The sequence below is a fragment of the Ostrea edulis genome, chromosome 9 (genome assembly GCF_947568905.1).
Source record: "Ostrea edulis chromosome 9, xbOstEdul1.1, whole genome shotgun sequence".
In the NCBI taxonomy this organism is placed as follows: Eukaryota; Metazoa; Mollusca; class Bivalvia; order Ostreida; family Ostreidae; genus Ostrea; species Ostrea edulis.
Genome location: NC_079172.1, coordinates 50,644,498 through 50,660,575, shown reverse-complemented (window position 1 = coordinate 50,660,575; position 16,078 = coordinate 50,644,498). Strand labels below are relative to the sequence as shown.

Below are 16,078 nucleotides of genomic sequence, written 5' to 3'. Positions count from 1 at the left end.
GTTCTTCAATTAATTTTTCGAAGCCATTGATTTTACGTAAGTTATAGAGCGCTATCTTCAATTTAAATGTGAAATTCTTCATATCTTAATGAAGTTGTGGGCATTTCACATGTTCGACCAAAATTTCCAATTGTTTTATTCCTAGTTTAAGTCGAGACTAACGGACAATGATGATGCAACATATTTATATATTATTTACATTTCCTAGTTCCTGTTCCTCAACAAGATTTCTCCCTTTTCCTGTCGAGTGGAAAACGATCGTCTCCAAGTCGTCTTGTTTTACAGACTTGCTTGAATTAATGACATCGTAAACATCAGGATATTGAATGGCCGACTTCTTTATCCTACGAGACCAGTCTATATTTTGCAAGGGTTGTTTTTTACAACCTATTGTTGAATAAGCGTCTTTTTTATATCAGGTTTATCTAAAATTCCTAATAACACCAATGACATATATAAAACTGATACAGTTTTATTATATTTTCCAAATAGATTCTAACGCTATCTGTTGTTCCCAACCATTAAAACACTAAACCAATCATCTGACACACTGGACTTCTGCAAAAACTACAATTAATCAATTTACCACAGAATTTAATACACTTGCAAAATGAAGCATATATATATATATATATATATATATATATATATAGAGAGAGAGAGAGAGAGAGAGAGAGAGAGAGAGAGAGAGAGATGCAAATAATAGGACAAAATTCAGATGAAGATTTCACATTTAATAGAATAAATGTGTAATCTTCATCTGCTGAATTTTGTCAGTTATTAAATTTGTGAACAATAGTATTTTTAACTTCTTCTTGATAACTACCACTCCAGTTCTTTTCAAATTTGGTATGAAAAGCTTTGGAACAAGGGGAAAATAAATTCTAAATTTCAGAACCCCTGCACCCCTGGGGTCTTAGGGGCGGGGCGAAAACTGCCCAAAATTGGCCGATGTTTAAAAAATCTTCGCCTTTAGAACCGCATATGTTTAAGAAAAACTAAATGCATAGTAATATGAAGCAGCAAGACTTCTATCACAATTGTTAATTTCATGATCCCGGGGTAGGGTTTTTTAGCCCATGGCGGGGCCAAACTTACTATATAGTGTTTATGTGTAAAATACTTAAATAACATCTTGCTATTGATACTTAATTGAAACTAAATAGATATTTAGAAAGAGCAGGTAGTCCTTTACCAAAATTGTAAATTGCATGATCCTTGGGGTAGGGGTTTCGTTTTAGGGTGGTGTTAAAATTGTAACAATGAAAAGATAAGGATTAATTTCTATATACCAAATCGAGAGCCAAAAAAAGCGGTTATCGACATTAAAAATGACGACCACAAATGCTTCATATGCGCTGCATTCATTCTTTCAGCAAGCATTCAACAATGAAAGATCCACAGAGTTTTGAAGTATATTTCATATGTTGATCTGAACTTCAGGGATATTGAAAATGTTTGAAAATCAGAACGACGAATAACTTTATGTGTTTGCCGATAAAGAAGGAAATGCTTATCCCATTCACTTGATAAAGAATTGCTTTCAGTGTCACGTGGATCAATATTTATTTTATGAGGATATCATATTCTGTAAATGGAGTCTGATACTATGTTGTTAGATAATGTGTTTGTAAACATCAGAGATGTATGCCTTCAAATTAAAAGGTGAAGATAACGAACAGTGATCAATTTCATAACTCCTATAAAGAATACAAAATTAAAAGTTGGGCACTGCGGACCCCTGGACATATCATCCCTTAAAGGCCCAACTTTAAGGTAACACCCCCAAATTGTTAGCCATCTGTCAATCGTTTTTGAACCTGTGACCTTGACCTTGGAGTTTGACCTACTTTTTGAAAACTTTAACCTTGCTAATAACTTTTGAACAGTTAGTGATAGAGCTTTGATATTTCACATGAGTATTCCTTGTGACGAGACCTTTCCGTGGATATTGAACCTTTTGACCTTGACATTTGACCTACTTTTAATTTTTTTTTTTTTTTTTTACATTGGTCATAACTTCTAAATGGTAAATATTAGAGCTTTCATATTATACATGAGCATTTCTTTTGACAAGATCTTTCTACTGGTACCAAGATATTTGCCCTTGTGACCATGGCCATCTTCGGAATTGGCCATTATCGGGGGCATTTGTGTTTCTCGAACACATCTTGTTTCAATATAAAAATGAACTACCTGACACGGTGATTTTCCCTAGAACCGGAATCATTCACGGTCAAACAAGACATGATATATATGTACCTGCTACAAATCCAAAGAAACCTCTAGCAACGTCTGCTAGAAATTTAATTCCTAATCTGAGCAAGAGTTATTTAATAAGCTATGGAAATCGACGACATCGCTTGGGATGAATATCACTGAAGTCAACCAAGTTCTTGCAATTTAGCAGTAGTGTTGGCTTAAAATACATGGATTTCAACAAATCCTATCATTGGGTCAAATGCTGCCTGACGTGTTTCATACCGATTGTTAGGTCGTTGTTGGCACACTGTTTTTGACTACGGATACATCCGTTTACCTGATTAGGATATAGGGCTCATGGCGGGTGTGACTGGTCGACAGAGGATGCTTACTCCTCCTAGGCACCTGATCCCACCTCTGGTGTGTCCAGGGGTCCGTGTTTGCCCAACTATCTATTTTGTATTGCTTATAGGAGTTATGAGATTGATCACTGTTCGTTGTCTTAACCTCTCATATGCAAAAAAAAAGGTTAAAACTACTTTGAAGAAGACTTTTAAAACTGATTAACTATAGTGTGTTTGACAAGACCATGGAGAACTTGCGAAAACGCGCCAACATCCAACTTGTTCACAGAAAGCAGATCGCTGTCTTGAGCAAGCTAGTTCATTTTTTCATGTCTTGCCTGCTCCTCTTATCTCCTCCACTGTCATTCTCCAGGTGTAGAGTGGTCCGTCTCGCTGTCAGACATTCGGTCTGGCATAGCTAAATGTTCTGTCAGACTGGACAAAGTTCGTTAGACCAGAAACATTTATTTTATATTGAGCAGGAAGCAAAATGAATATATGTAACTGCACCAAAATGCCTTTCATTGTTTTCGACAGTAATCCACCTCCCACTTATATATATCCATGCAGTCAAACACTGCAAGTTTTCCAACCATCTTGAAACTTAAACATATAAATAATAAAATCAAGATATCAAGATAAATTACATTACACAGGGTACACCGTGTATAACCCCATACTTGTTGATATCGAATAGTGACCTTTGGTGGTAAGGAATTAGAAGTGGGGTTCGCTAAGTAAGTTGACATAATCAGCAATAGAGCTGAAACTAAGCGAACGTATTGAACTACCATGACCGGTGTTTGTTTCTTCTAAAACTAAAGCACTTTTTATACTTTCCAAGGGCGTATCATCCAAATTTTAGAAAAATGTATATGTTGTAGTCTCAATCTAGATGATCATCTGCGAATTGAAATTTACAAAACACAGTATGAAATCCTTTATAATTGCTGAAACTGAGTACCTTGTGATAAATGTTACGCTCCCTTCTCTGATATACTTATCAAGGGTACTGTAACGGGCCTAGGTTGCAATTGCACTTTTGTACAATAAAGGATCCAACGGTAGCGCTGTCAGAATGTATTCGACAGTATTTCAAATAATGCACACGAGAATTACCCGTGTTGGACTCTCTCGATTGAAATGATAAGACTTGTTAAAGTTGACGTTTTTATTAACTTGGAAACAAAGAAGTTTCCTATATATTTACACAACTACAAACAGATAGCCCGTAATTAATTAATATAAACAACTACATGAGACGGGAATCACCTAGACTCATGCATAAAGCTCAACCTTTGACAGTATGACTAACACTAGATAGAAAAGGGAATAATCCGTCTAGTGTGAACACTCTAGAATCACCAGAATGTATTGCTAACTTATGAGAAAGTTTAAAACTAAGGAATTGTCAATTAAGCTAGACTAACAGATCACCCCCAATTATTTACTGATCAGCTACTATAAAATTCCATGAAATTTCCTTTAAATCTCATAAATTATTGCATAAATCTTATTTATATTACAAAGAGACCAAGAGAATAACCCTCAGTCAATTGTAATTTCTTAACATAAATTCTAAGTAAGATAAAGAATTACCCGATCTTACCAGGCCCACCGTACTTATAATTACTTTCAGTTATATTATTTATAGAGTTTGGGAATAACCCAAATTCTATAAATGTACCAAAAAATTCTAATAAAGAAAAAAATCCCAATGAAATTAATTAATATCCCTACCGAAATTATGCGTCCTGCATGTAAAAGAGAAAAATCGAGAGTCCCCGGCAGAGCCGCTGCGTTTCCTTATATCCCTTCTCACCGTCCCACGGGTAACGCTCGTGCCTGGTGGGAAACCAACGGCAGGGCTGCCGGTGTCGCCGCTGGACACCGGCCCTGCCGTTGAATACCGTCTCCCACGACAAATGCTAGTACTAAAAATAACTTTAAAATCCTACAAGATATCTCTTACATTACGCTAAGAAACAATAATAAAAAAACAACAATTTACAATGTATAAATTCTAGATTTACATATGGTAATAAGTTAACATGCTAAGATGGGAATCGGGCTCGAAATACAACGGTAATGTAGGTCAATACACCGATGGCGCCGACGACAAAACCACGAGCTAACAGAAGTAAAAAGGTAGTTATTTCAATTATAAAACAACATTCTGATGAAACAAACGCTTGATAAAAGCAACGCTGACTTAAAAACATTATTGTTCATAGGTAAAAATTAATCTCGTATGAGAAAACAACACACAAACTTCATATAGTTATACATGTTAAAAGTAGGGTAAGTGTCAAAAGCAAACACGATTTTCACTCGCTCACATACAAATACGATCCTCTCAACTCAAAAATAGGTATCCAAAATACGATAAGGATCATGTTTACCGCGACATATAACCTGAGATTATATTGACATCACTTATCCCTTTACACATGTTTACAATAAAAAAAATGTAACAGAAAATATTTAACATTCAAACGCAAAAAGTGTAAAAGTAAATATTGAACATTAACATCGGATACAGCTCCGATAATTTGCCACATTTTCCCCCTCATAAAAAGATTGGTGTCCTCACCAATTGTTGGCGTTTAAAAAGAAATACAACGATTCACGTCTATGTCACAATGAATGAATGAAATCATCTTATCTACATGTACATATGAAATCTGCTTAAATCATCACTTGTGATGTACAAAAGTAAAGCTTAACTCTTAAGGTAGTGTGCTACAGCGTCATAAAAAATAGCTGACTTCCTCTATTAATACCTACTGCATTATATTTCTATTCTAAAGTTAATTACCCTACTTTTTAATTGTCCACCCTCTTCACCACTGATTTTGGTCTTCTCGCAGCTGGCCTGGAATCAATCCCAAAATTCCGTTGTCTACTCTGTCTCCTGGTTTGTTCCTCCATGTCTTGAAGCACTAAGGTGCTCTTTCGTAATCCTGTATTTAGCATAGTCAGCAGCCGGTTGTTTTGCTTGGATATTTCCAATAACTCCTTCAATGTAGATAGTATTTCCTTCATCACAGTCACTTTCTCTTCTTCTTTAGCTTCGAGGGCAAATGGGTCACTCTAATTTCCCAGCAACTCATTGAGAATATCATCTCCATACCGCTCTCCTGGGGTGGGGGTAACACTAACTCAGGGAGGACAGGCTTTGGTAAGGAAGCTTCCTCCTCTCTGCGAGCCTCGGGTATCTCTTTCAGGAAGTCCAAATCAGGAACCACCGCTTCCACTTCCTTCTTCTGCCCCTCATCCTTCTCCATGTTCTTTCCTTCTTTCTACCTTCCTATCCACACTTTCTTACTTTCCTCTCCACTCAGCTTTCTCATGTGACTTTCTCCAAGTTGCAATGGATTTGGATTCTTGTGAATATAAGTCGAAATGGGCTCTATATCTTTCCCCTGGTCCCTCTAGTTCTCCTCTGCCAACTTGTGCGGGCGGTACCCCTTTGCTTGTTTAACCACATCCCGCTCTGTCTTTCCCATAAAGTGGCACAGGCTATAGTAGAAGGGGACAACATCCAGCGCTGTATGGTACTTATAGTAATGGGCTTCTACATATCTTCTTTCTCCTCTGTAGTTGGGGCACTCCAGACACTCGTATGCAAAGCCTCGTTTATCCAGCTTGTCTCTTTGTTGTTCCATATCCTGTCAATCTGATGCACCGATCTGCAATAGATCAGAGTACACGTTAATTTTTATGTGTTAAGTGTTGTAACATACTGTCAGTTTGAACGATACAACCTACTGTGGGAATATAAGGGGAATGTCAAAGGTTGAGTTTCACATTTGTACAAAAAAATTCATTCTAATTATGATCTTGTATGATATGGTTTAAGCTTGTCATGATGAACTACTTTGTACTTTCTTTTCCTATCTTCTGAATTTAATTTTAGCTGGAAGGTTAGATCGGAAAGTTTCTTTGACACGACACAAGGCCCTTGATATAGTTCAGCAAATTTTCCATCGTTGCGCTCATGCAAGTACCAGACCTTGTCCCCTGGTTTGAAATTCATAGGTCTGCAGTGTAAATTATAATCTTCCTGGCGTTTCAGTACTGCATTTGTCAATTTAGTTCGTACAATCCCATATGCCTTCTGTAAATTCTCGTGCAATGATGTCACATGCTCGCCAACATTCAGCGAAGATGTGCTCTTCCTTCCAACCATGATGTATAAAGGTGTTCGAACCTCTCATCCTAACATTAGTAAGTTTGGTGTCATCCCTGCTGTTTCACGAGTGCTGGCTCTATATGCAGCTGTTATGCAATTCAAATTTTGGTCCCAATTTGTTCTGTCATCTTTTATATAGCATTTTACGATTGATATAAGCTTTCTATTGTGTCACGTTTTGTTGTCAGGAAATATAATATATAATGGTACACTTTACATGTTTATTATTTTTACATCAATTTTGTTTCTAATTATTACAAAGATAAATGAAATATAATTAAAAACTCAGTCTTGTGATTGTCACTTTAATGGCACTGCGTTTGTTTCAATAACTGTACACCTTGGGTCCAGTTGGAGTGGTGGCTCCGTTTGGAATACTAATGCGTTTCCTCTGGCTTCCACTCTTACTTCCTACTTCTCCTTGATTTCTTTTCAATTTGTAGCTAATTTAAAGGATCTATAAAATCAAATTGCAGTAATATGACACTGTTAAGAATTTCGAGTTACTTTTTACGTCTGTTACTCGTGCCTGCTACGCCCAAACTGACCAAAGTAAACACTGCAAACCAGTTCGAATACTGGGATTTAAAAATAGACCTTGCTTAGTCGGCAATTTCAAACATGATTTAAATGTATGGGTGAAAGTTTGGGATAAAATTTATCTATTTACCTGAACACAGATTTGGTTATGAACGAACGGAACTTTTGAAAGTTTGAACTTTAAATGTGACATATTGAAACGTTCTGTTTTCCCATTTCCTTGTGGATGACCTAGTCTTTTTGATGTGAAGAAGTTGACAGATTTCATTCAATACTTGACTTTCGAAGTGCCTTGAACCGAGTGTAGTGTTGCAGGACACCCAAATCTGCTGATAGCTTCTTTAAATATCGAGTATATTTACTGAAATCCTGTCCATGGGTGCTCCCACAAACATTGAGCCAAGTTTACTCCTGGGATTTTTTGTAAGCTTTACATTCTTTTGACAAGTCCGGCAGCTAGCAACATATGTCTTCTTTCATCTCGTGCCAGTAAAAGTTCTGCATTATTTTGTCCTGTGTCTTCTTTCTGCCAAAGTGTCCACCATAGGTGCATCATGTGATTGGTGCATAACCTTCTTCCACAGTGTTTTAGGTGCCAGTATCCGTAGGAACATTTGGACTGAGTCACATTTATTTGCCTTTCTTGAGAGAATTCCATTCGAAATAGTTGATGGTAGATATGCCAGTAGTGTCTCACGGCTAGGGTCATTAAACATATTTCCTTGATATCTGGTCTCAGCTCATTTTGCACCCATTCATAAACTATTTTCAAATCGGGATCCTTTAATTGTTCCTTCCTGATATCTTCATGTGTAAAACATGGTTTCCATTCTGAACCTCCATGTGTTTGAATTTCTTCTTTATTATCTAGAGCACGTGTTCGTACTGCTCTAGTGGGTGGTTGGCTCCCTGTTTCCTGACACATCCCTCTCATTCTGCTAAGACATTTTTTTTACATGGTCCGCACTTTAAATTTTCTAGGTTGTCTATGAGGGTTTTGTGCATCTGTTCAGAGCATCGGCATTCCTATGCTTCTGACCAGGTCGGTGCTGGATTTAACGGACTCTGAACTAATGTTTTTTGGTCCAAACTATTTTTTTCTAATATGAGATCAATGTTTGGAGTGATTTGAAAAGAAATGGTGGCTTTAATATCAAAATCAATGAATTTGAGTTAATTTATTTTAAGAGTTGTTGATAATCACATTGGTAACGAGATTCAAAGGATATGATTTAAACTATCCATTCACAAAAAGGACCAGCGAAAGGTGGTATGGAAACATCTACATACTATTGATTATATTTGTTGCAACTTTTCTCCAATTCGCAATTTGTATTTACGGGAATTATAAATGCGCCTGAAATGGGTATCTATGTCATTGCGTATTTGGATCCGATCATTATTAACACATAATATGAATAAACATGAGGAAATTGAATTAGTTTACAATGCAACAACCAATAATATGAAATGAAACTTTGCATGGGTATTTCTTGCAATGATTGCAATGTACAAGAATATTTTCATTTTAAAGCCAATGCAGGAATTCTATGACTATCCGTAGAGCAAATACCATCATTGTGTGGCTCTAGCATTGGTCAAATCTCGAGAGAGCCAAAGCCAACTCTCAATGGTCAATGCAAGAATTGGACCACTCAAAGGCCAATGCAGGAAATTGGCTTCTTTCTCAATGGCCAATGCAGGCACTGGAATAATTTCTGTCATGAGCTAATGCATGCATTGAACCAGTTTCTCAAGAGCCAATGCAGGCATTGGGCCACTCTGTTAAGAGCCAGTGCAGGCATCGGACTACTCTCTCAAGAGTCAATGCAGGCATTGGGCCACTCTGTTAAGAGCCAATGCAGGCATTGGGTCACTCACTCAAGAGCCAATGCAGGCATTAGATCACTCACTCAAGAGCCAATGCAGTCATTGGGCTACTCTGTCAAGAGCCAATGCAGGCATTGGATCACTCACTCAAGAACCAATGCAGACATTGGATCACTCATTCAAGAGCCAATGCAGGCATTGGACTACTCTGTCAAGAGCCAATGCAGGCATTGTATCACTCACTCAAGAGCCAAAAGAGGCATTGGGCCACTCTGTCAAGAGCCAATGCAGGCATTGTACCACTCTGTCAAGAGCCAATGCAGGCATTGGGCCACTCCCTCAAGAGCCAATGCAGGCAATGGACCACTCCCTCAAGAGTCAAAGCATGCATTGGGCCACTCTCTCAAGAGCCAATGCAGGCATTGGACTACTCTGTTAAAATGAATCAGAACACTGCATGATCCAGATATGTACTGAGGAATGCGAAGTGGCTATCTCAGGAACCATATGTAATTATACAGAGCCATTGCATTTCTCGACTAAACTTATTATGTAGAGATGATGCAGGCTGTAGATGACCTTTTTCTGGAGTCAATTAAAGCAATTTTGTAGAGCCAATGCAGGACTTGAATGATGTTATGTGTTACACCAATGCAGGCATGAGACAACTTTTTCCCCAGATTCAATGCAGGCTTTAAATGTATTTCTATGTACAATCAATTCAAGCAATGTATGGCCAATTATCTAGAGGCAAAGTAGTCAATTTATTTTACCATTTCATAGTTTCTTTGTTTTATCATCAATGAGATGACTAAAATGTATTGGCTCATGAAAAAGAAAACAAAAAAGACTGATACCCGTTTCAATCAATGTAAATCAATATTTTATAATTTAATCTAACGAAGAAGTCTGTTGCAGGATCTGATCATGTCATTTCTGCCATCAACTCCAACAACATTGAAGCCCTTCTTCAGTCCTGCTTGTAGGGCCTCTCCTGCAAAATAGTGATGTTGATCAATTGCCTAGCAATATCTAGAACTTAGCATACCAATATGTAATTAAGTAAATCAGAAAAATAAGTAATTAGCACATTATGAATACAGAGCACCAAACAATGCGATAGCAATCAATAGCATAAACAGTTTAAAATATATATTACATACAAGATATACTTTACCTTTTCCACAGTGCAGAACAAGGATATTTCCCTTTTTGTTGACCTGGGAAAATAACTTTCGAAGAAGGCTGTCTTTGTGGGCCCTTCTACGAATGTTGTCAAAGTATTGTTCTTGCTACAGGAAAGACACACAAAGGGCTGGATGCAGTTACCTGAAACAAAATACTTTGCCTTACAATACTGTGAAAATTTGAAAGCTTAGATAAACTTGCATTAAAACTTCTTAAAAGTTTTATTTCTTAATTTTGAACTTACTCTTCTTGTTGTAATATACAACAACGGTTGTGCTTTTGTTGGGTACATTAGCTCCATGGCCTTTTTCGTTTCGCTGACTCTGCTCCATGAAGTGGTAATTATGAATGTGTGGTCCTCTTTCAGCGAAGGAAGAGCCACACATACGCAGAATAATGGTTGCCAATCAGACTGCAATAAAAATAAATCTGTATGATTGCATTGACTCAATTCCTTTTTTTCATAATGCTTTATTTTTAGATGTTAACAATATTATTATTATATGATGATTATATGTTCCATCTTACTATTTCCTCATTAAAAACTGTTATATCGACAGTGTTTTCTACTCTCCCGGCCTTCAGAAATGTCAGGGGATCCTCCTGGAAAACCATGGGTGTTGATTTCTGTCCTGGGTCTTTTTCTTTGCTATCCATGAATTGTCGCAGCCTCTATCCAGGGACACCTCTTTTCACATCTCTGTAAAATATGATATGATATTATATTGTTTCGCCTCACTGGAACTATCATATAGCTTATACATATAAACCTGTAAACAACAACATGTAGCATAGGAGCTTGGACAATGAAAGCTGCAGATGCTGTTGTAAATATTGGAAGTATATTAAGGGTGAATGACATGTCGATATCATTGACATTGGCAGTATTTACATACGTCCATACCGTAGATGTATCATATATATAAAGCTACATTTCACATAAAATAGATATATCCTTGATTGCTCTTAGAAACAAGAAAAAGACAGAGAACTGATTCCATTATAATATTCTTGCAAATTGTCGTCAACATACCCTATAAACTGACTGAGCTCTTCCTCGGGCTCATCCTCATTAGTCCAGAACTTATTCAAAGTCTTCTCCCAGGGCATTTTCGAAAGTTTGCATACAGCCACCTGGATGTTCCTTGTCCCCTTTAGATATTCAGCTTCCTGTGATTTGGAAAGATTTGGAAAAAAAGTAACCTATGGATCTCTGAATCTAACTGGATGTCAGATGATTATATATTGCATCATTATAGATATATTCTTTTTTATATAAACAAAATTACCTTTGTCATTTCTTCCAAATCATACTCTAAATTGGTGACCTTTAATAGCATTTCCAGGATTGTCTCCTCTGGTAAAGTCATTAAAGCTCCAGGGCCTGGTCACATTTAGGGAGGGAGTAGTGATGGATTCGTGTTTCTGAAATCAATATGATATAAAGAAAATAATATGTGAATTTTTTCAATAAAAGGGCTGTAAAAGAACATTGTATTTGCATAATATGTCATGCCATCTTAATTTGTGTATGATTCCATACCTTGATTTTTTGGTTCTTTAACTTCCCTTGTTCATGGATGTCAAACACCAATACGCCTCCGTGGCCGAGTGGTTAGAGCATTGCGCTCAAAATCACACGGCCTCTCACCTCTGTCGGCGCGAGTTCGAATCCCGCTCGCGCCGGTAAGTGAGAAAGTTTCCCAGTTTACTTTCGGAAGGTCGGTGGTCTCTTCCCACATAGTATCTGGTTCTCTCTTCCACCAATAAAAACTGGGCGCCACCATGTAACTGAAAAATTGTTGAGTGTGGCGGAAAACATCAAACAATCAATCAATCAAACCAAATCGCATTGCTTGTATACAGCCTCACTGGAACAAGCGATCCAAAAGATGAATTGGTAGCTTGATATCTCCTAGAATTACAATGAGATCAGTTAACGATTTTTTTTGCATTGCAAACCCCAAATTCACAACTGGGTACTATACATATATGATACATTCATGAACACGCATTATGAAAGTTACATTTTATTGTATATATAAGTTCTGTCCATAACCTAAAATAAGTACAAATTCTAAAGACAATGAGACTATATCAGCAAATATGGAGCAGTCACCTAATAAATTGTATTATTTGCTATATTCCAGATTCAGTTATCTCTTTTATTGGAGGGTTGATCTTAAGTACACTCAATGAACAATATACCTTTCCAGGAGAGAGATGCTGCTGGCACTTTTCCCTCCATTCTTTTGTGTGTTCGCATCTCTTTGAGGTCACATCAATGAGAGTGGGTTTAACACTCCTAAACACTTTTACCTGTAATCAATTAGTTCAAATAATCAAAGTTAGGTAAAAAATTAAATGAATTGATATGGAGGTTGTGTATCTGAAATTAAGAAAAATATAAAAATAAGTGCACACATATCTGAATTGCTCAATCTCTAACACACATAAAAAAGTGCGAAAAGGAGGGTTGACAAGGAATTCAAATTATATGTATCAATTACCATATTCTTGTGTGAAATCTTATGGATGTTATGCCCAATGATGTTGTGATTATTGGCAACAAATATTTCCTCTTCAGTTGAAAGATTTACAAAGATGTGTGAAGGGATACCAAGAAACTGTGGCATATGGGGGTACAGCACATGGTTTTCAACAGCTACTAACCTGTTTTAATTTAGAGTAACTGTTAACATATTTGGTATTAATTTATGTTTTCTTGTATCAAATTATTAAACAAATTCGTAAGCTGTATGATGATGACATTTTGACTTAATGTGTATTATAAAATTCAGATAAATGAAATGCAGATTGAGTCTTCATCTAAAGGAATTGAAAATTAAACTCACCTTTGGTGATTCCCTCCAAGACATCTGTAGGAATATCCATTTAGATGTTGGATATCAACATTATTTACATCATGTTCTCCAATAAGGTGTACAGCAAGGGGCTGGGAGGAAGTGCATGCTGCCGTTTGTCCATTTTGAATCTGTTGTACGATTAATCACATTAAATCTTGGTTACATTAAGCAGTTGCTCAGGTCCTCAAGTTTTTTTTTCCTTGTAACATTATAAATACTTATGAATGAGAATATAGGACGTTAATCATGGGATTATTGAGATGGAGGGAGTTAAAATTGTAACTGCATATGTTTTGAAAATGAAATGTTTTTAAATGATTGCATGTATTTAGTGTAATGATAGACAAACTATATTTATAAATACAAATTATCGGTATTCAAGTATGTACCTGTTTCACAAAACTGGCATTGGTGTCTCTGCAAGGTGTCACTCGGCCCTCTATTCTGCTCAGTAGTATCTGATGTACTCCTGAAATTTATATCACTTTGCAATAAAAGCATTTTTTTTTTTTTTTAAAAACTTGACATTTAGAAAAAGAGCAACAGAAAATAAGAAGTGATACGTATCCCACATAAATATTCTCTCTAGTCACAAATAAGTATTCATTATTTGTCATTTCTCTATTGGGGAAGAAGTATCCCCCCCCCCCCCCCCCCCCCTTGTATCATGAGTATATGTGTATCAGTGTATTGTAAACTGCTGTAATATAGCGAGTAGTCTTACCCGGCATGCTCTTTTCTCTTATCCTTTTGATAATGTTTTCTTGGGCATCACTCGATGTCATTTGTCTTCGGGATAGAGATGCCTGTAGGGGTTTAACTCTGGCTCTCTTTAGATGGGGTTCATTCACCTCCTTTGGATTTAAGATATAATTCTTTATGCATTTTCCTAATGTATACGTGGTGTTTTTCACCTTTATGAATTGGTTATTGAATGCAATTACAAAATTTATATCGTATATATACTTTCAATACATTCGTTCAGAGATTTCATTTGATGAAGAGATGGACATAAAACCAATGTACCTGGGAATCCTCTGTAGGGCATGTATCAGGGCATACAGGCTCGAGGATAAAAGGGTCATCTGCAAATTGAGTCTTTTCGGAGTCCATCTGAGTTTCTTCTACAAACCCATAACTCCCTAGATTGAGGAAATACATCTTTCATAGTTATCATTTACAATGTACAGTTTCTTGAAGACCAAGATATTTCAAAATGGGCCACATCACTCACCAGAGTCACCGTGGCCCTACCATTGTTCAGTTGTTGTGATTTTTAAATTATTATCCCACATTGTTGAGGAGATAATGAATAGGTCAAATTTTCATTAAAAGCAGGTCAAAAATCCAGGTCAAGGTCACAAGGTCAAACACTGAAATAAATTAAGGTTTTCCTTAAATAGTTCAGAAGTTATTGATTAGGTCAGGTTATATCAAATAGGTTGTTTACTTGTAGGTCAAAATCAGAGTCCAAAGTCACAAAGACAAGATTTGAAATGAACTGACATGTCGTAGGAAATATACATACAAAGTGTGAATGATCTACATTCAGGACATTTAATTAAAAGCAGGTCAAACTTCCAGGTCTAGGTCACAAGGTCAAACACTGAAATAAATTAAGATCTTGCCATGAAAATCTATACACAAAATATATAAGCTTTTCCTTGAATAGTTCAGAAGTTATTAATTAAGTTAGGTTATATTTCCGGGTTAGAATTTGCCGACTATTGAGTTGCCCAATGCAGGCATTGGCTGACTATGGAGTTGCCCAATGCAGGCATTGGTGGACTATAGAGTCAACCTATGCAGGCATTTGAATTGCCCAATGCAGGCATTGACCGACTATGGAGTCGCTCAATGCAGGCATAGGCCGACTATGGAGTCACCCTATGTAGGCATTGAGTCCCTCAATGCAGGAATTGGACTACTATGGAGTCAACCAATGCAGACATTTGTCGACTATGTTGTCACCCTATATAGGCATTTGCAGACTATTGAATTGCCCAGTGCAGGCATTGGCCGACTATGGAGTTGCCCAATGCAGGCATTGGCCGACTATGGCGTCGCTCTATGCAGACATTGACCGACTATGCAGTCGCAGTCGCATAATACAGGCATTCGCTGATTATGGAGTCGCCCTATGCAGGCATTGGCCGACTATGGAGTTACCCAATGCAGGCATTGACCGACTATGGAGTCGGTCAATGCCGGCATTGACTGACTATCCAGTCGTATAATGCAGGCATTCGCCGACTATGGAGTCGCTCAATGCAGGCATTGTCCGACTATAAAATGAAACAATACAGGCATTGGTAGATTATGAAGACAACCAAGAAAAACAGAACAATGCCCGTTTTGAGAGAACGTTGGGTATACTAGCTTCTGCATTAAGACATTAACACAATAAATTTGGACATTGACGAACTGCAAAAAAAATGTTGTATAAATTAACTACATCCGCGTACACATGTAATTTTTGTTTAAGATTTCGTCAATGCAGATTTAAATATTGTAAATGTGAAAATACTTTTGTAAAAAAAAAAAATCACCGCTTTGTATTTAAAAGTTAATCATTTTATCAAATCGTCTATATTTTGCTCATATTTACATTGATGAAAAAAATTATTACAATTTTGCACATTTCACTAGTTTTTATACGCCCGTCTTTAGACGGGACGTATTATGGTACAGCGATGTCTGTACGTCCATCCGTCCGTCCGTTCGTGGTTTTCTCTTTATAATTTCATTTCCCTTTCACATATCATGCTGAAACTTGCTGTGTAGCTTCTTTGTGGGTCATTCTAGATCATACTGCAATTTTGATCCATTTCGACCTTTTTTCCAGGAGTTTTGCCCCTTTATTTGGAAATAATTATTATATGGAGGGTACATAATTTTTCCGCCCTACTCCT

General features: G+C 36.9%; 1 pseudogene; it reads right to left on the bottom strand.

Moving 5' to 3' along the window:
• Positions 1–10,007: 10,007 nt before the first annotated feature.
• On the bottom strand, positions 10,008–14,327 carry LOC125660082 (uncharacterized; annotated as a pseudogene).
• Between the last annotated feature and the right edge of the window lie 1,751 nt (positions 14,328–16,078).